The sequence below is a fragment of the Nicotiana tomentosiformis genome, chromosome 3 (assembly GCF_000390325.3).
Source record: "Nicotiana tomentosiformis chromosome 3, ASM39032v3, whole genome shotgun sequence".
In the NCBI taxonomy this organism is placed as follows: domain Eukaryota; kingdom Viridiplantae; phylum Streptophyta; class Magnoliopsida; order Solanales; family Solanaceae; genus Nicotiana; species Nicotiana tomentosiformis.
The window spans coordinates 32,370,899-32,393,015 of record NC_090814.1 but is presented as its reverse complement, the minus strand read 5'-3'; positions in this window follow the sequence as shown (position 1 = coordinate 32,393,015).

Here is a 22,117-nt window from a genome sequence, read left to right as displayed (position 1 = left end):
ACAAGTAGGATGAAACAACTATTATACTCTCGTTTTTCTTTATGTGACACTCTTTCCTTTTTAGTTACTCTCAATATGAATGACATATTTTTATATTTAGTAACAATTTAACTTTAAAATGCGTATTTTCCCTTAAAGAGATATTTATAACCACACAAATATCTATGACTTATTTAAGACCACAAATTTAAAAATTCTTTCTTTTTTTCTTCTTTGTTAAACCCCATCATCAGTCAAGCAATACCAAGTACTACATAATAAACATTACTTCTTGTTTTATATATGAGTTTAAAAACATAACATTATCTCTGGCGCATTGTTATATAGGGAATGACCTTCGAATATCTTCATGTTCCAACTCGAATTAGATGGAACTCTTTCAGGTTAGCGCATACTAAAATGTTTCGTATTATTCTGTTTTTTATAAAACGAATAATTGTTACCAGAAACGTTCTTCTTCACATCTTTCAAAAAGTGAATTATTTAACTTTCGAAATTTAATATGATGATTTCTGTATCAACTAATTTGTTTAGTTATTTCTTTAATATTTTCTTCTACCTTAATTACATAGTTTAAAAGTTTATATTCAGACAAAATAGTGCGAAATAAAGGATTACTACTTCTGTTCCAGTTTATGTGAACCTATTTTCTTTTTGGTCTGTTCCAAAAATAATGCCCCCTTTCTAAATTTGGTAACAATTTAGTTTAAACTTACAATTTTACCCTTAATGAGAAACTTTTATAACCACACAAATACTCTGAGCCCCCCTTTTGACTTGTTTAGGATTATAAATTTCAAAAATCTTCATTTTTTATTAAACTCCGTGTGTCCAATCAAATAAGTTCACATAAATTAAAACGGACGGAGCATAATTTAATAATGCAAGTTAATATGTGTGTGCGTGTCATGTCAAGAGAAACTTTCAAGAACTCAACTGTAAGAGTAAATCGGGGGAAGTGCATTAGTACCCTATTTTAAGGGCACTGTTTAAGGTATACCCAATTTTTTAAAACTATTGAACCTGTACCCAATCTGTCATACGTGATTAATATTGGGACAAGAATATCTTTAAGAAATTGAACATGAATATATACCTAATACTAAGATCAACCAAAATAAGAAAAAAGAGCTATCCAACAACTCTAGTCAACCAAAACAAAAAAAAGAGTCGGCATAACCAAATTATTAAATAATACCCTTGAATTATTAAAAATATGAATAATAAAAAGGAAAAGAGAAGGAAATCTAAATTTGATGAAAAACAAAACGAAAATGACATACAACGAGGAGAGAAAAAGAAAAAAAAGAAAAACTTTAGATATATTGCTATGAACTTCAGTCGTTTGTGTATGAATTTTAGAATTTTTTTTTATAAATTTCAGTTGTTGAGATACGAACTTCAGGCATTTTGATATGTACTTCAGACATTTTGGAACAAACTTCAGATATTTTGTTATAAACTTCAGACAATATATTTTAAATTTTGCGGGTCATTTAACTGAATATCCAAAATATCTGTAAGTAGAAAGATGGTAGACAATAAATATCAAGGGAAAAACGAAGATGGTTGGTGACCGAGTGCTGCCTACACAATAGTAATGAAGTAGTATATTTTACTTAATAAATAGCATCTCGTGTAGGGGATCTTTAGGGTTCAATGAAATGGGACCCTTTTGAGTTGGTGAAGGGTTGACTGTTGAAAAATCTCAGTGATTTGGCTTTTTCAAGCACCAGAACCAAGTAGATTCCATCTTTTGCTCTATCTCATACCCTTTTTAGGAGAAAACTAGAGCTCCGAATCAAAGTAGCATAAAAGCAAACTCGCTATTCGCTAAATCAAACTAACCTAAGAAAAGGTATGATTTGCCTCTTTACTTTCATTTATTTTTCACTCGTGCCTCCCGTTATATTTTCTATTTAGATATACCCCTGCCGTCCATCAAAATTTTAGATTCGCCCCTATTTTAACGACCAAAACATGTGGCGCCATCCGAGAGATTGAAACAACCCAACATTTAAAAAAAATCTAACCCGATTAGTTACCCTTAACTCGCCCGACCCCATTCCCCTCTTACTATTCTTAAAAATAAATTTTCACCATTATAGAACTTAACATAGTATTAACCTTCACATAAACCAGCCATTATTTATGAATTGATTAATATCTAAATAATATGCTTACAGAAAAATACATAAAATAAGCCTAAATCCATTTTTTTTTCTTTTTTAATCTTTCTTTTCCACTTCTCCTTCACCACCACCAGCGAATCTACCACTGCCAACACCCCGTTTTCTTTTCTTGTTGCAGAAGATCGTGGGTTAACTAGCACACAATCACACACAAAATAAATAGAGAAGAAAAATCAACACAAGAATTTAACGAGGTTCGGCTAAGCCTAATCATCAGGGCAGAAGTAGAGAGAGTTTTCCACTATGAATGAGACGAAAAGCACAATCCAATCTATAGAATCCCCAACTACAACCCCTATATATAGATCCCAAATGGTCCCAAATCTATAAGGGAAAGGTTTCCCAATTTGACAAGAACAATAGCTTTTCCTTTCCCAAATTTATTAGGACAATGAGTTTTCCTAAACCTATAGGGATTATGGGTTTCCTAAAAATACAAGGAAATAATTCAAGCCACAAAATAACAAATCTCTCCCTTGGCTTGAATTCTCTTCATTAATAGGAACAACGTCTCTCTACCTTGCCCTCATCCCTCACGAGGGCTCTATTCATTATCGCACACATCAACCAAGTTTAGGCAACACCTAAACTTATTAAGGACTCAATCTCTTTAGCCATATCACTAATCCGTCGATTTGGTTCTGTACTCTGAATAGCTTCTGGATAGCTATAACACTCAAACGCATCAACGGTCTCTGCAACTGTCAAAGTAAATCCCATAGGATTTGTATATCCAAGAAGATTCCCATCAACTACATTTGCAAACCTTTGTGGTCGGTTGATCACTCTCTTCTCTCTGCCTGTTGCAATGCTATATGGTTGATATTGCGCAGGTGCATCAAAAATATCATCTTGATCAATATTTTGCACCTCCTCCACTTCCTTTACCTTAGAACTACTGGGCTGAGCTAGTGGAGATTCAATTTCTAGCTCTATGCAGTCACTGAGACCATGATCTGTTTTCGCTATTGCCTTCTCCCTCTGACTTTCCAGTGAGGCGGATTCATTAAATGTTATACCTCTACTGATAATTAGCCCTGGAGTCTTTTGATCTGTGCACCACAACCTATAACCTTTCACTCCAGTTACATACCCTAGAAACATGCACTTCTTTGCCCCCGACTCAAGTTTTTCATCCCTCACATGAGCATAAGCAGGACAATCAAATATCCTTAAATTTGAATAATCAGTAGGCTAACCGGACCATACCTCAAAAGGAGTTTTGAACTCAATAGCTATGGATGGAGATATGTTGACCAAATAATAAGTTGTATTGATTGCTTCAGCCCAAAAATCCTTGCTAACATATGAGTGTGAAAGCATGCTCCGTGTCCTATCACAAAACGTTATGTTCATACGTTTTGCAATACCATTTTATTGTGGTGTTCCGACACAAGTGCGGTGTCTCACTATGCCCTCTCTGCTGCATAAATTATTGAACTTAGAATTGTAAAATTCCAACCCATTGTCAGTTCAAAGATGCTTAACTTTTCTTTTCGTCTTCCTCTCAACCATCGTCTTCCATTTAACAAATGTCAGAAATGCCTCATCTTTTTTATTTTTAGAAAATACACCCACACCATCCTTGAGTAATCATCAATCAAAGTCATAAAATACCTGGCACCACTCTTGGAGGGAACTCTGTTTGGACCCCACAGGTCTGAATGTATATAATCTAACTTGTCTCTGGTCTTGTGCTCGGCTTTCTTGCTGAACTTTACCCTTGTCTATTTACCAAACACACAATGCTCACAAAAATTCAAAACTTGATTTTTGTACCCATTCAGCAAATTCTGCTTACTCAACAAAGATAATCCTTTATCACTCATATGACCAAGTCGCAAGTGCCATAACTGAGACTGATTCAGATCACTTTTCCCATAAGCTATAACAACTTTCCTTCAACTATACCGGCCTGAAGATGATACAATTTAGAATGCAGTTTATCCTTCGTGAGTATCATGGAGCCTTTACACACTTTAAGTATTCCATTCTCAAAGTGAAATTTATACCCTTGATCATCCAAAGTCGAAAGAGAAATCAAATTTCTCTTTATCCGAGGAATATGCCAACACTCAATATTTCTGATAATTCCATTGAACATTCTCGATTTGATGTTACCAATCCCCTCTACTGATAATGGATTATCATCTCCCATGTAGACAGTCCCACTCATTTGCTTGTAAGTTGTAAACCAATTCTTGTGTGGACACATGTGGAAAGTAGCACCAGAATCAAGAACCAAAGAATTATGCCCATGACTAGAACTCACAGCACAAACTTTCCCTACATAGTCACTATCATCAGAATTATTGCTAGTGTCAACAATATTTGCCGAATTATCTATTTTCTGCTTCCCTCTTTTCTCTTTCAGCAGAAGACATCTGGCGGTTGACTTTTTTCTGTTAAAGTCCTTTTGTTGTGTTCTTCCTCTAATCACAAGACCCTCGCCCTCAATTCTGCTGTCTGGAAAGCTCTTTTTCAACTCTTTAGATTTTAGTGCATGACTAATATCTTCCAGTGAAATACTGTCTTTCCCATATAGCACCGTATCGACAAAAGTATCATAAGACGGTGGTAAAGAACATAACACAATCAAGGCATGGTCCTCACTCTCAATTTTGATATCCACGTTCTTCAGGTCTATTATAATTGAATTAAACTCATCAAGATGAGTTTTAACAGGTGTACCTTCGTTCATACAGAGATTATATAACCTTTTTTTCAGGTAGAGGCGGTTTGTCCACGATTTCTTAGAATACAGATCTTCCAGCTTCTTCCATGCCATTGCTGAAGAAGTTTCTTCAGCAATTTCCTAAAGAACGCTATCTGTAACGCTCATGAAGATCGCACTAAAAGCCCCCTCCTTCAGGTCAGCCTTCTTTGTCTCTTTCATCTCTTCAGGAAAATCCTCATCAATTGCCTTCCATAACCCTTGTAACACCAGGAACGATTTCATCCTAATTTTCCATGGACTGAAGCTAGAACACCCGTCAAATTTCTCTACTTGGGGCAGAAGCAGAGAGAGTTTTCCACTATGAATGATAAGAAAAGCACAATCCAATTTTTAAAATCCCCAACTATAATTCCTATATATAGATTCCAAATGGTCCCAAACCTATAAGAGAAAGGTTTTCCAATTTGACAAGGACAATAACTTTTCCTTTCCCTCTTCTATTAGGACAATGGATTTTCCTAAACCTATAGGGATTATGAGTTTCCTAAAAAATACAAGGAAATAATTCAAGCCACAAAATAATATCTTCAAAAATAAATAATAGTGTTTACAAAATTAAATCAAAATAAGTTCTTCTAAGTCAAACAAAAATGTAAAAATTCTTCACAAATCTAAATTCTATCTTTATGTCTTAAAACTTGGACAAGTCATTGAATATCTCTGTTTTCGTTTTTCCACTTTTACCGTTAACCAGCATAGATTGGTTTCAGTTCACAGACATTAGAGCACTAACAAAGAAAATTTGAGCAAAAAAAGATCACTAATTGGTTCACTTACGGGAAATTTCGCCCAAAATTGCTAAAACCTCCATGATTGCCGATGTTTTGCCGGACCTTAGCTTTTGTAAGGTAAGATCTGGACATATAGAAGAATCATGATAGAGCAGATTTGCTCAAAACCACTGGAGGTGACTCGTCGGAGTTTGTGTTATGTTTGTTGTGTGTAGATGGGTTTGGTTGCGGGGGTGTGATTTGATTTTAAGAAGAGTAAGAGGCGAATAGGGTTAGGCCGGTTATGGGTAACGAGTCAGGTTGGATTCTTTTAAAATGTTGGGTTGGTTCAATCCTCAGATGGCGCCACATGTCTTGGTTGTTAAAATAGGGGCAAATATAGAACTTTGATGGATAGCAGCGGTATATATGAACGAAAAGTATAATAGAGTACATGATTAAACATTAAATAAAAGTAGAGGGGTTTCCGAAAAAAGGAAGAACCATCCTACCTATAGTGTATGGCAGTCATGAGTTGTAGGTAGTCCACCCTTCATGCCAACCTTATCTTTAACAATTCCCATGTCTTTTCAATTATATCTGTGCAACCCTACTTAAACCGAACTATATTACATGAAAAACTTATATTTAAGTATTTGATACAAATTCTTCCTTTGTAATTCATCTTTATTTTTTTTTTGAATCTTCCAACAATGACGAATGAGAGACTGATTATGGTTGTGTTATATTAGGGGCAGTGAGATTATGCTAAAGAATAACTCGGTGCAGTAGTTATTCTCATACAACTAGCGTGAAGCTATCACTTTCAATAGAGTATCACACACTAGTCACTCTTATTTAAAAGAATGGTGTTAATAAGCGTTTTAGTGAGACTTAGGGTAACTGAAAGATTTCCAAATTAAGCTACTCCACAAGGTGCCACTTATTATGCCAAGTTTAATATTCATAATAGTGAAACTTTGCAAGATTTTTTAAGGACTCTTAACGAACATAGTGATTTAATTGTTATAAGGATACTTGAAATGTATTTAAGCTCAGAAAATATGAGTCGGAATGAAGTTTCACCTACTCCGACTAACACTCAACCCTTAGAGGGTATTTTTGGAGCTATATTATCAGAACAAGTGCCATACCCAAGAGTATGGCGTGATTGGAACCTATCTCTGTCGGATGAGCAGCCGGATAAAATTTCTTGCAAATGTATGGATAATCAATCTGAAAGACAGTGAAATCAACTCCATTGGACTCAACGAGTCCCAAGTTGCGCAAAATCTCATGGAAACGGTCCAATAGGTCATGGGCATCCTCTGAAGGTGCACCGCTGAAGTGAGGGGGGGTATAACTTGGTGAACCTGTCCAGCCTCTTCAGCTCATCAACTGTCATCATGGGCTAATCCTCAGGCTGTACCGCAATAATAGGCCGAATCACCCCAACTGGTAGAACTCCTGGGATCTTATAACCATGGGGCATCTACTTTGGGGTATGAGTAGTGGGAATTTAAAATTCTACCCCGGCCTGAGAAGCGGCTGGTGCCATGGAAAACACACCGGCCTGAGCCATCCTCTCCATGAAGCCCACCATATGAACCAAAGAATTCTGAAGCCCTAGGGTAACAATAAACCCCCGATAGGTAAAAGTTTCTTTATTGTCAGTACTTTTTTTGTTTCCCTTTTTATTAATAGTATTTTTATAGTGGGTATCAACCAGTTGTTGTTTTTTCAAATGAAGACTTTACAAGTTACGGACAAGCTTATAATGTTGAGAGTTTCTCAAGTTCTAGAAGGATGAATTGTGCTAGTACATCCACTAGCCAACACCAAGCGCACAATCCGATGCTGCATACAAATAATAAATGGTAGGTTCAAATCCTAAGCTAAATAAGTTAAATTTACAGCTGCAGACTATTATTATTTAATTGTTTGTGTAGGAAAAATAATTAACAAGGATCTTGCTTTAACACAATTAGAAGAATAATTCACTAAGGATATCGCAAATGCATGCCAATGAGTTAGGTGAGGAATTACCCTTTACGGATGTAAAAGATGATGATCACAAAGAGAAACCGGTGTTGACAATGGATTATGATGCCACCACCGAGATGGCTATGAGTACACAACCTGTTTAGACCATTCAACACCGGTGTTGTCACGATCCCAATTTTCTACCTTAGGATATCGTGATGGCACCTAGTCTTTAAGACTAGGTAAGTCGAACATTTAATAATAGCTTAACAAAAATGACCAAACTGAGATACTAAAATAAAACAGATAAACTCATATTAACTTCCAAAATAGAACGTCAACAACATATTCCCAAAATCGGTGGAACTAAGTCATAAGCTCTACAGAATATTCTAAAACCTCTACTACAACATTGTCTGATAAAGGAAATAACAGTAATGAGGAAATAATGGAAGGTGACTCCGAGGCATGCGGACGTCGAGCAGGTATACCTTGAAGTCTCTGGAAAATAGCAAATCAATCAATCACTAGCGTCCAGCATGGGCAGACATACCTGGACCTGCACAAAAGATGTGCAGAAGCGTAGTATAAGTATACCACAATGGTACCAGTAAGTATCAATCCTAACTTCGATAGAGTAGTGACGAGGCCAGGTCAATACAACTACTAGGACAAGATAAACAGAACAAAAACGTAATAGCGGGAAGTAGTGGAAAGTGGAGAAATGAATGATAACAAGGCAGTTTAATAACGTGAACTAACGACAGAATTGTAAGCATAAAGACATCAAGAAGGAAGCAAATAACGAGAACCACAAATAATCAAATACGGACAAAACTGGTAAGACAAGGAAGAATAAAAGCAACAAGAACTGTTCAACTAAACTCTTTTCAATATGAAATGCACAACAAGAATCACAACCGAAATACCGCCTCATATTTCACAATTCAGAATTTCAATCACAATCTTTCCTTATAATACCGCATGAGTACATTTAGTTTTGAAAATAATTTTTCCCGAAATAGCTACACACGTTTTAGCCTACCTTATCACACCGCGTGGGTTCAAGTAGTTCCCCTACTAGCAACACGCGTATCAAGCCCACCTTATCTCACTGCATGCATTTCAACCCCTAGCCTTATATCACCGCATCCGTATCAATATCACAACATAATCACAACTCGCACAACAAGTGCCCATATGCCACAACTTGCCAAAATAATCAACAATACCATTGTTTCCACAACAAATAGCCCATGGATCAACCACAATATGTACAAGAATCTCAACAATACAAAATGAATGTGAATTGCTCAACAAGAAAGATATCTCAATAATTAACAACTTCACCTCAATGTGATAACGACTTTTACAACTTCAACACCAATAACTCAACAAGAAGATATTCCACGAAATAACAACTTCAAGTGAAGGTAATTAAACAATTTAAGAGGTAACAAGACAATAAAGAAGGCAATAACTTCAACTAAAGCCTATAAGAGCAAATAACAAATAAGAGGCATAGCAAGTGTTAACAATGTCAAATAAAGCTTGTAAGGGTAGATTAACACATGTAAGAGTAGATTAACAATGAGGGATATTACATGTTATGACAATTTAATTAAAGGCATGGAAAGAGTCTAAATAACCTAAACTGGTCAAATACCACATATATCCCATGTACCCACTCGTCACCTTGCGTACACGGCTTTCACATAACACAAATAGTACAATCAACCTAAATCCTAAGGGGTAGTTCCCCCCCCCCACAAAGTTAGGCAAGATACTTCCTCAACTAGGCTAACTCAACCCTCGAAAATAGCTTTTTTCCTAAAATTCGCCTCCACACAATCAAAATCTAACCAAAAGTGACTTAATATCATCAACCAATGCAAGGGAAAACAATAACAATAGATAAAGCTTTGGTCTTTACAAAATTCCCCAAAAGTCAACCCCGGGCTCGCCTGGTCAAACCCGAGTCCAAGGGTAGATTCCGACTACCCAGAACCCCACGAGTCCATATATGTGTTTTGTTTTTAAATTCGAGTCCAAATCGACTCTCAAAACTCAATTCTTCATTTTTCAAAAACTTGACAAAATTGCCCAATTTCACCTCTTTGATTCATATAAATTTGATGTTAAATCTAAGATATATTCATGAAATATAGTTTCAATGTCATTAGAAAGAGGGCTCGGATGGGTTTCAGATATGTCGCAAAATGGTTTGGACTGAAAACTAAACTTGATGGTGTGCTTGTGCTCTGATGTCGCAATTGCAAGCTCCAGCCTCGCAATTGCAAACATAGCAGGGGGGTCTCAGGTGTCGCAATTTGCGAAGTATGGGTCTGGGTAGGAAATTTCGCAATTGCCTTGAAACTGTCACATTTGCAAACCCACAGTCGCATTTGCGAGGTTCCCCTTGATTCTGTCATTTCCGCAATTGCGACTTCTGTAATTGAACAAAAGATAGAAAAGTTAGGATTTCATCTCATTTCTCTCAGTTTAGAACCCTAGGCTCGGTAGGAGGCGATTTAGAGATGGGATTATCATCTACAAATATTGGGTAAGTAATTCTAATAAAATTCTAACTATATTTCATGAATATATCTTAGATTTAACATCAAATTTATGTGAATCTAAGAGGAAAAATTGGGAAATTTTGTCAAGTTTTTGAAATATGAAGAATTGAGTTTTGAGAGTCGATTTGGACTCGGATTTGAAAATAAAACACATATATGGGCTTGTGGGGTTATGGATAGTCAGAATCTACCCTTGGACCCTAGTTTTGACCAAGCGGGCCTGGGGTTAACTTTTGTTGACTTTTTGAGAATTTTGTAAAGATCAAATCTATATCTATTGTAATTGTTTTCCCTTGCATTAGGTGATAATATTAAGTCACTTTTGGTTATATTTGGGCCGTGTGGAGGCAAATTTTAGGAGAAAGGCTATTTTTGAGGGTTGAGTTGGCGTAGTTGAGGTAAGTATCTTGCCTAACTTTGTGTGGGGGAACTACCCCTTCGAATTTTGGTTGATTGTACTATTAGTGTTATGTGAAATCTGTGTATGCAAGGTGACGAGTGGGTACATGGGATATATGTTGTATTTGACTGCTTTAGGTTATTTTAGGCTATTTCCATGCCTTTAGTTGAACTGTCATAACATGTAATATCCCTTGATATTCGGCTTAAAGTATGTATATTTATATGCATATTGCCTCGTATTTTACGCATCTTTCATTGATTTTGAATGTGTAATTTAATATTTTATGCTAATTCATGGTATGTTTATGTGTAGGATTCATCCGGAGGTAATGTGGGACGAAGTTGCGCGATTTAAAGCAAAAAGGGAACAAAATGGAAAAATGCCACAGTGTAGCGCCAAGGCTAGCGTGGGGCGCTACCTGTGGCGCACTAATCAGAAGCATTAAAATCCCTAGCACCAGGGCTAGCGCCCAACGCTACCCTGGGTGCTGGGTGACGGGAAAGTGGCCTACCTCGACCGGGACAAGGTTATTTCGACCCAAGACACCCCAACTCGTATAAAAGTAAGTCTAAACCTATTTTGGAGGGGGAGACACCAGATTGAGAGAAACATACACACACGGAACACTTGGGAGCAAGGATTCTTAGTTTTTCCTCATCTTTCTTAATATTTTTAACTATTCAATACTTGTGAAATTGTTTTCATTTTACCATGAGTGGCTAAAACCCATAAGTTCTGGGCTTGTGATGTAGCCATGAATATTGTTGTTGGAGGTTGACTTAACCTTGATTATAATTTGCTAATATATGGTTGTTTCTTCAATTCTGTGATTAATTGCTTAATTGTGTGGCCAACAATTGGGTTCTATTTACTATCTATATTATGCTTGGGAAAGCTATGTCTAGATTTGAGAAGAATTGAAGAGGGCATGATCTTAAATCTGAGTGGGGCGGATTTGTGGTTAGGAAAGGATTATGCCTAATCACCATGCTCAATTGAATATCGTAATCTTAATGTGTTCTTAATAGATTGATTCCATAGGAATATAGGCGTTCATCTATTTTGAATAGGCGAGTAGTAATACGGGAGAATACTATGAGAGCAATTATTCGATTAATTAGAAACCATGAGAGAATTGTATGAAAGGGAGAGTTAATTAGAACGCAATAGGATTGGTGAATCGATCACAACCCTAGAATATTCATCTCTACTAAATACACAACTATTTTCTACTTGATTAATTAGTTACTTGTTACATCTATTGCTTAGTATAATCACACTTTTGAACTCTGATTGACTCGACTGAATGATATGATTCTCCGAGTTAACAAAGAACCAACCGACTAGGATCAAGATCTTGAAACGAAAACGTGGTTTATGGGATGATATCAAGAAACAGCGTATCTTAAATTTTAGGACTCGAAATTTGATGATTCAAAAATGAGGTGAAAGATGACGATCTAAACTATAAAAAAGACTATTTATTCGTTCAAAAAAAGTAAATGTTGAGGTCATACCGGTTCAATAAAAGTTCTGATTCTATGATATTAAACGAACGAATATAGATCAATAAATGTATTCTTGAATGATCAAGAACTAAAAAGTTCCTAAAGTCACCACTTCGAATCAATTAACGTGATAAAGAAACATCACACGCAATTGAAAACAAGATACAGACTATCACCACCTTGCTTGGAACCAAAAACAAGGATAAAGAAGACAAAATAGAGAAAAATACTCTATTGCAAATTAGGGTCAAAGCTCAAAAATGTGAATCGCATTCTACAAGGCAAGAGAACCCTTTATATAGGCCTAGAGTCTTTTCTTTGATGACTACAATTTCTATTCTAATAAGAAAATAAAATAACTAAAGACAAGGAAAGTAAAATCCATATTGTACCAGGAAAAGAAACTAGAATCATACTAAAAGGAAAATCCTTATTCTAAAAGGAATAAAATAAATCCTATTTTAAGAAGGAAATGGTCTTGGCTTCTAGAAATCAATCTTGGACTTTTTGAACTTCTTGCGCTTCTTGAAAATAAGTCCATATGTTTGGACTTGAGCTCTAAAATATGATCTTGGCAAAAATTAATAAAATTTAACATAGATTCTTCTTTTACATCACTGAATAACAACCTTGGTGAAAGTAGTGGGTAGTTAACACAAGTCTTTGTGGGTTCGACACTCGACTTATCATTTTATTACTTGTACGACCACGTATACTTGCATGTGCGTTTGGTCGCAACAACTTTTTGGCGTTGTTGTCGGGAACTTTAATATTGACTACTTTACTAGAGTTTACTTTATTTGTTTATCTCATCAAGTCCAACATTTCTTATTGGTTGTTCTGTTCTCGGGAACTTCAATTGAATGCGTAGTATCAGAAGCCAGGATAGACTTCAAGGCTTTGACCCCGAACCCGAGAGAACATTTTACAAGAGGTTGAGAGAAGAAAGCGACACTGATAATCTTCAGGCACTTATTCAATTACCTATGAACATGGCAGAGGAGCGACATATGGTTGTTCAGGAGGTGGCGATGCCCAGCATTGCTAATGTCATCTCCAGCATTGTGAAGCCCAGAATCACTGGGCACTTTGAGCTAAAATAGAGCATGATCCAGTTACTACATGCAAATGGGTAGGGGTCCTCGAGTTAGATGTTGTTTCTGCATTATCAGCGCAGGTTGCCACATTAGCCAACCAAGTCAATAAGATGACCTTGGTTATTGAAAAGCAACAAGCTCAGCCAGTGCAGCAGGTTCAGATATTTTGTGAAGTATGTGTAGAGGGTCACACGAAAAACTTATGCCCAGCTAATCCATAGGCTGTATGTTTTGTGGGTAATGCAAATAGGGCCCTGACAAATCAGTATGGGAACACTTACAATCCTAACTAGAGGAACCACCCAAACATCTCTTAGGGTGGAAACCAAGGTGCACATAATCAGTACAGACCACAAGCTCCTCAACAGCAATATACACCACCACAGGTTGAGCAACCTACAAACTCAACGAGTCAAATTGAGGATATTCTAAAGAAATTGATGATAGATCAGCAGGCCCAAGCAGCAGCCCACTCAGCAGCTATTCAAAATTTGGAGCAACAAATGGGGTAACTTGCCAGCGCCCAAAATGCTTGACCAGTTGGAGCTCTTCCAAGCGACACTAAGGCTAATCCTAAGGCATCTATTAATGATGTGTCATTGAGGAATGGGAGACATTAGAAGAAGTCCCATCGAAAAAGAGAAAGCAAGTGACCTTTAATGAAAAACAGTCCACCATAGAAGCAGAATTAGAAAAAGCAAAGGAGTCAGAGAAGCTAGTTGAAGAGGCGGTGGCAAAGCAACCCCAACCACTAGTTGCAAGGCCGCCACCTCCGTTCCCACAAAGATTGCAGAAAGTGAAGGATAATGTTGCTTATAAAAAGTTTCTTAATATTTTAAAGCAGGTGCAAATTAATATTTTGATGGTAGACATCTTGCAGGAAGTGCCCAAATATGCCAAATATATCAAAGACATAGTGGCAAATAAGAGGAGGTTGGCCGAGTCTGAGACTATGGCACTCACCGAAGAATGTATCTCAAAAATTCAAAGCAAGCTACCTCAGAAATTGAAGGATCCAGGTAGTTGCACTATCCAGATCTCGATTGGTAAGCACGCACTCGGGCGAGCTTTGTGTGATCTTGGGGCGAGCATTATTTTTATGTCCCTATCTGTTTTCATACAGTTGGGGTTGTGTGAGCAGCACCCAATTACAGTGATTCTACAGTTGGTTGATTGCTCCCTTGCTCATCCAGAAGGGGTGATTAAAGATGTGTTAGTTCAATTGGGTTCTTTCATATTCCTTACTGATTTTATTATCTTTGACTATGCGCCATATCAAAAAGTCCCATTTATTTTGGGGCATTCATTCTTAGCCACGGGTCGAGTTATTATTGATGTGTGTGAAGGAAAGATGACAAAGAGAGTGGGTGATCAAGTGGAGGTATTCAATGTTTATAAAGCACTCAAATTGCTAGCCCACTATGAAGAGATATCCATGATTTTTGTGGTGGAAAGAGATGTGACTTCACTGGTGCCTTATATGAGCCCCATAGACCCCCTTGAACGAGTTATGATTGGGGATGAAGAAGAAAGTGAAGATGAGATAATGGAAGAAATTGAGCAAGTCCTTAACATGTCTTGCAAGTATGTCCATGGGCATGGGAGATTAGAGGAGTTGGACAAACCTGTTACTCTAACCCCTCCTAAACCATTTGTTGAAGAAGCTCCAAAGCTAGAGCTCAAGCCTCTTCCAGCGCACATGCGCTATGCCTACTTGGGGAATTCTGAAATGTTGCCAGTGAATATTTCATCCAGCTTGACCAATGTGCAAGAAGAAAAGCTGCTAAGTGTGCTTCGTGAGCACAAAAGAGATATTGGGTGGACAATTGCTGATATAAAGGGAATCAGTCCATCATTCTGCATGCATAAAAAAATTTTGGAAGATGGACACCACCCCAGTGTTGAGAAACAAAGGAGGTTAAATCCTATTATGAAAAAGGTTGTGAAGAAGTAATTAAATGGCTTGATGCAGGTATCATGTTCCCTATTTCTGACAGCAACTAGGTAAGCCCAGTGCAATGTGTGCCCAAACAATAGGGGATGACTGTGGTGGAAAACGAAAATAATGAGGTAATTCCTACTCACGCTTTGACAGGATGGAGAGTTTGCATTGACTATAGAAGGCTTAACAAAGCAACCCGCAAGGACCACTTCCCACTTCCATTCATTGACCAGATATTGGACTGGTTGGCTGGGCATGAGTATTATTGCTTCCTCGATAGTTATTCGGGGTAAAACCAGATTGTCATATGCCCAGAGGATATAGATAAAACAAATTTCCCGTGCCCTTATGGTACTTTTGCTTTCAAGCGAATGCCATTTGGTCTTTGTAATGCACCGGCCACTTTTCAGAGGTGCATGATGGCCATTTTCACTGATATGGTGGCAAAATTTGTAGAAGTCTTCATGGATGATTTTTCAGTCTTTGGGTCTTCTTATGATGAATGTTTGAAGAATTTGGGCAAGGTATTGGCACGTTGTGAAGAAACAAATATGGTGCTGAATTGGAAAAAGTGTCATTTTACAGTGCAAGAAGGCATCGTGTTGGGTCAAAGAGTATCGAAGAGTGGCATTGAAGTTGATAAGGCGAAGGTGGAGGTGATTGCAAAATTACCTCCACCCATCTCTGTGAAAGGTGTCCGGAGTTTCTTGGGACACACAGATTTCTATAGACGTTTTATTAAAGAGTTTTCTAAAATTGCTACTCCATTGTGCAAGTTGCTGAAAAAAGATGTGACTTTCAAATTTGATGAAGTCTGCCTGAGGAACTCGAAGAGAAGTTGGTAGGTGCCCCCATTATTGTGGCACCGGATTGGTCCTTACCATTTGAACTTATGTGCGATGCAAGTGACTATGCTATTGGGGTAGTGCTAGGCCAGAGGAAAGACAAGATGTTTTACTCCATCTACTATGCAAATAAGACTCTTGATGATGCTCAGCTGAATTACACCACCACTGAGAAGGAGTTGTTGGCAGTTGTGTGGCCCTTTGAGAAATTTCGGGCTTAATTGGTGGGAACAAAATTTATAGTCCATACCGATCATGAAGCAATCAAGTATCTATTTACAAAAAACAAAATCCAAGGCTAGATTGATACGCTGGGTTTTATTGTTGCAGGAATTTGATGTAGAAATACGAGATTGGAAGGGCACAGAAAAATAAGTGGTTGACCACCTGTAGAGGCTGGAAAATCATGCGCACGTGGAGGAAGGTGGACAAATTAAGGAGACATTTCCTGATGAGCAACTTTTTTCCATCACACATGACCTTGCCCCATGGTATGCGGACTATGTGAATTATATTGTGAGTTGGGTACTTCCTCCTGAAATTCAATCTGAGGCTAGGAAGAGGTTTTTGCATGATGTGAACTTTTACTACTGGATGAGTCATTCTTGTACAGACAATGTGTTGATCAGTTGATGAGGAGGTACATTCCTGAAAAGGAAGTGGAATTGGTGTTGTATGACTGCCATGCCTCGTCTTATGGGGGCCATCATGGAGGCGATAGGACAACTGCAAAGGTGTTGCAGTCGGGGTTCTATTAGCCAATATTGTTCAAGGATGCCCATGCATTTGTTAAAAAGTGTGACCAGTGTCAGAGAACAGGAACAATCATGAGGAGGCATGAGATGCCTTTGAAAAATATCCTGGAGGTAGAGATTTTTTATGTGTGGGGCATAGACTTCATGGGACTATTCCCATTGTCTAGAGGAAACAAATATATTTTGCTAGCGGTTGACTACGTGTCAAAATGGGTAGAGGTTGTCGCATTTCCAATCAATGATGCCAAGGTGGTAACCACTTTTGTGAAGAAGAATATATTTTCTAGGTTTAGGACTCCACGTGTCTTGATTAGTGATGAAGGAACACATTTCTACAATCGGTTGTTAAATAACCTTCTAGCCAAATACGGGGTCCGCCACAGAGTTGCCATGGCATATCATCCGCAAACAAGTGGACAAGCTAAAGTGTCCAACAGAGAAATAAAGCAGATACTAGAGAAGACAGTGAGTGTGAACAGGAAAGATTGGGTTGTAAATCTAGACGATGCCTTGTGGGCATATAGAACTGCGTACAATACACCAATAGGGGTGTCTCCGTATAAGCTTTTTTATGGGAAGGAATGTCACTTGCCGGTTGAGCTTGAATATAAAGCGTATTAGGCTGTCAAGAGTTGAATATGGACTTTGAAGCCACGGGAAAAAAGAGGCTCTTGCAGTTGAATGAGTTAGAGGAGTTCAGGCTGCACTCCTATGAAAATGCTAAGCTTTACAAGGAGAAAACAAAATGATGGCATGACAAGCGTATCAAGCTGTGTCACTTTGAACCGGGCCAAAAGGTACTATTGTTCAATTCCAGGCTTAAGCTATTTCTTGGGAAGGTAAAATCGAGGTAGTCAGGTCCATTTGAGGTGGTGAGAGTCACTCCTTATGGTGCAATTGAGTTGCGCACTTTAAGTGGTGAAAGAAATTTTTTGGTGAATGGGCAAAGAGTCAAACACTATTGGGAAGGTGTCATTGATCGTCAGAATTCCAAAGTAATACTCGTTGATGAGTAATCAAGGCCCTGCGTCATTCCACGATATTAAATCAGGCGCTTGTTGGGAGGCAACCCAATGTTTATTGCTTTCGTAGTTTAGTCTTTCTCTTTGTAGTTAGAGTAGATTAGATTCTTTCTTGTTTTCTCTATAGTCATAGAAAGCATAGGTAGGAATGGTATGGGGTGTGTATAATGGATGTATATAAAGTGCTCTAGGGGATCGGGGATTTCATTTAAAAAAAATAGAAAACCAAAAAAAGAGCGCAGGCCAGCGCCCAAGCCAGCGCCCAGCGCTACCTGGGGCGCACAAAACAGGTTGTAAAATCCCCCCAGCGCAAGGCCTAGCGCGACGCGCTGGGCTGGGGGGTGGTAGGTAAGTAATTTTTCTTTCCTTGTTTTTCATTTTATAGTTTAAAAGAACCCACTACCCAAAAATCCCGACCGAACTACCTGTTTCTACCCACCCCTTGACCCATCTCCTATTACCAATACCCATTCCCCATCTAATTCAAAATAACTCTAACCCCTAAAACCTTCCTCTCTCACCCACTCTCTAACTCTCTCCCCGCTACTCTCTCTCTCTTAACTTTCTTGTATTCATTCCTTATTTTTATCCCCAGCCCCCAGGTATGTTCCTCCTTCTCCCTTTTCTTTTATTTTGTGAGTTATAATCCCCTTCCCCATCCTAAACCACCCCCAATACCCCATAGTAGTTCTTTAGAACTCATGTTTCTATGGTGGGTGGTCCTTATGTGCAAAGAAATTGGTTGTTAAAATTGGTTGTAAATTTTACGGAGTAGTAAACTATAATTTTCTCTACTTCGTTCAAATTATGGGAGGGTCACCATGTTCCAAAATTTTTGAATTGATTTGCACACACTTGATGCCCATCACGTGTTCGATAAAATGGTTGAAAGAATGTTTTGTTCACCTGTGAAGTCTGAGTAGCTGAGTATATTTGTATGTTATGTTGGGCTAAGTGTGGGGTGTTTGGGGGTGGTTTTACATAACCCGAAGCCTATCTTTGATATTCACCATGCCATAACCACACTACCCACACCTTGTATCATGTATTATGTATGTTGTATCTCTTTGTTAGAATTAGCTAGTTTAGTGTATTAGTTGTAGATATTGGGGACCATGTGTTGCTTGCTTGAACTAAGGCTTAGTCACTTTGCCATGATCGACTACTTGATTTGTGTGGAATAGTAAGTGAATTATAATTGTGTGGCATGGGGAACTTTTAAGTACCCATCACTTTGTGGTGCAACACGTGCACTTTTGAACCACTATTATGAGTGTATTAATAGAGCCTTCGGTTCTAAGTGCGGGGTCATCTTTGACTCTCACGATAACCTTAGGCGGATTTCTTGATTCATTCTCACATTCAATTTTATTGTGTTGTAGGTGCAATGGCTCGTGATGGTGCTAACAAAGGAAAAGAAATGGGGAAGTTATCTACTACTGCTCCCCCTCCTAAAAAGCGCAAGCAAGGTGAAGGGTCATCTAAGCAAGCAAAAGGGAAGCAGGTTGCTTACGGGTCAAGGAGGGCACCATCAGGACCACGGCCCCAATTGGATCTGGTTCGTGAGGAGCTATCCAGTGGTATCATAACTTTGAGCCATATGAAAGTTATGTCTCTGAAATAGGGATCAATGTGACCACTTTGGAGAAGAATCTCCCTGATGTGCCAGCCTGGTTGAGAGATATGAAGATGGACAAGTTCCTTGAGTGCCCGGGACATGCAAATTTGAGCATGGTAAGGGAGCTCTATGCAAATTGGAATGAGCATCGGTTCATGTCGTGGGCCCGAGGAAAGGAAGTGCCAATGGATAGGGATTCGTTATGCAAATTCTTAGGAGTTGATTGCCCTAACCCGAGGAGGCTGCAAAAGTTTGTAAAGTGCCCAAGCTACAAGGCTATTCATCACACTCTATGTGGCGTAGATTCTAATGCAAAATGGACGAGGACAAAGGGTGATACACATCTTGAGATGATTCGATTTGACTTCAACAAAACTGCCAAGGTGTGATAGAATTTTGTGCAGGTCAGACTAATACCGGTGGAGCACAACAATAAGGGTACTCAAGCCCGGGTGTGTTTGATCTTTTTTTTAATGACTCGGCGACCCATCAATGTGGGTGAGATTATGTTGGGAGAGATGGCCCGCACACGGTTTGGGCGAAAAATTAAAAGGTTCTTCTTTGGTAACCTGTTGATGCAATACATGCTCTCTCGTGAGGTACCTGAGTACCCCGGTTATGATGATGTGGTGGAAGCTCCAAAGGGATTGATGGGCATTACTTCCTTGTTGGAATCTACGTCTAAGCTGAGCCAGGCTGTGCGGAATGAGTGGGATGAAAATTTCAACAGATATCTATATGGCTCCCTGAATTTGATAATGAGCAAGTAGGGTGTGACGGATGAGGAGCATATGACTCTACGCAATGATATGTCCGGTTCTTAATGAAAAGTTAGTTATTGCGCCTGGCAGTCCCATTCACCCATCAGAGGATGAAAACACCAACAAGGGCTCAGATGATGAGGATGATATTGGTGATAATGTCACTGGGCCAACGGCTTTAGTGCCCTTAGGAGTAGATGATGATGAGCCCGAAGCTTTGGCTGGTGGGCATTCTGAGGATGAAGGATCCGAGTATGACCCCCATGGGTCCGACTAGCTAGGAGTTCTTCTTTCCACCTTACTTTGTTTGAATTCTTATATGCATCGGGGACTATGCATAACTTACGTGTGGGGTGGGGGGAACTACTTTCTGAAGTGTAATTGTATAAAACTATTTTTTTATTAGTTTTTCTTTTAGAACTTGTAATAGACATAGTCTAGTTTCTTCAACAAAAAAACGAGAAAAAAAAAAGCAGAAAAATCTTGGACTTTTTGCCGGCGATGGACCTCTTGGACAGCTTTCTTAAGGGATTAAGGTCTGATTAAAAATACCAAAAAGATTTTCTTTTGTTTTCTAGAATAGTTAGGTAGTATCCCTTGGTTTTTCTTTGGACGCCGGTTCTTTTTCAAGGGTGTAGCTTGAACCGGATATTTTATTTTTATCTTTTTAGGAGTAGGATAGGAAGAAAACTAAGTTGCACTAAGATACATGTTGACATGTTTGGTGCTAGCACATTAGACTATGGCATGCGCTCTGTCTTCCTGTTATATTTGATTTGAATTATGATGCCTAAGTAATATAAATAGCCTACTCTGTGATGCCTTTTCTCAGTTGTTTGACTTGTATGTCACCTAGTGCATTATTGCTTAAAATTTGTCAACTATATGTGCTTGCTTGACTTGAGAGTTGAACAGAATCATCTTGATTGAGTCATGGGCAATGTATATATTAGAATATGTGATATTTTGTGCTATTCTATGTAGTCTAAAACTTTCCTAGTGTGTTAATCGAAGCAAAATCATTACGTTGTGCTAGTCTAGGAGATGACGTAGGCGTTTCTTGATTGATCATAGATGTACTTGTCACTTACAAATAAAATTGTCCTGTTGCTAGCCCTTTTGATCCTATAGACCTTTTCTTTGGCACCCACATTACAAGTTGTATCCCTATTGTGTTCTGAATTTGAGCTTGTTGAACCTTTACCTCCAAAGGCACTTAGTTGCTAAAAGAAGTAAGGTGAGACAGTGGGAAGTAGATTTTGAGTGGAACCATGGAAGGGCCCGTAAGGTTTACTAAAGTTGTGAAAAAAGGCCACTAGCCAATGAACCTTAATGTATGGAGTATGTGTAGAAAAAAAAAGAAAAAAGAAAATTGCAAGAAAAAAATATACAGATAATGTTGATAGTCAAAAAGAAGAAAAACACACACCTCCTAATCTTACTAATTCGTGCTAGTGGTGATGTTGAAGTGCTTAATTGAAGAAAGGGCTATGTTGTGTATGGTTTGTGGAGAGTATATTGGTTAAGAAGAAAACGTGCTCAATTTTTGAGTGTAGTGTATTAAAGTGCTTAGGAGGATTAGTCACTATTTCTAAATGTATCCTACACGTCCTATAGCCTACATTACAACCCATAAAGTCCTAATTGATCCTAGACATGGCTAGCTTATATTAGTAGAGATGTACACTACGAGCAAGCTTATGGTACGACCACGGGATGTACATGAATTCTTTGTGAGAGTAAGCGACTTTCGTTCAATTGTGTGATGTCCTTAATTTATGTTCAAAGTCATATTTGAATGTGTGGACTATTTCTATATTCACTCTCTTATTTGTTGGTGAGGGCAAATGATCTCATGACGGATTGGTAATATTGTGAACTTCTCTTGTTGGGTGAGTGCACGAATTGAGGGTGCTTAGTGGTAACGAATCGGCTCTTGAGGTAGGGTGGTTATGGATAGGTTGT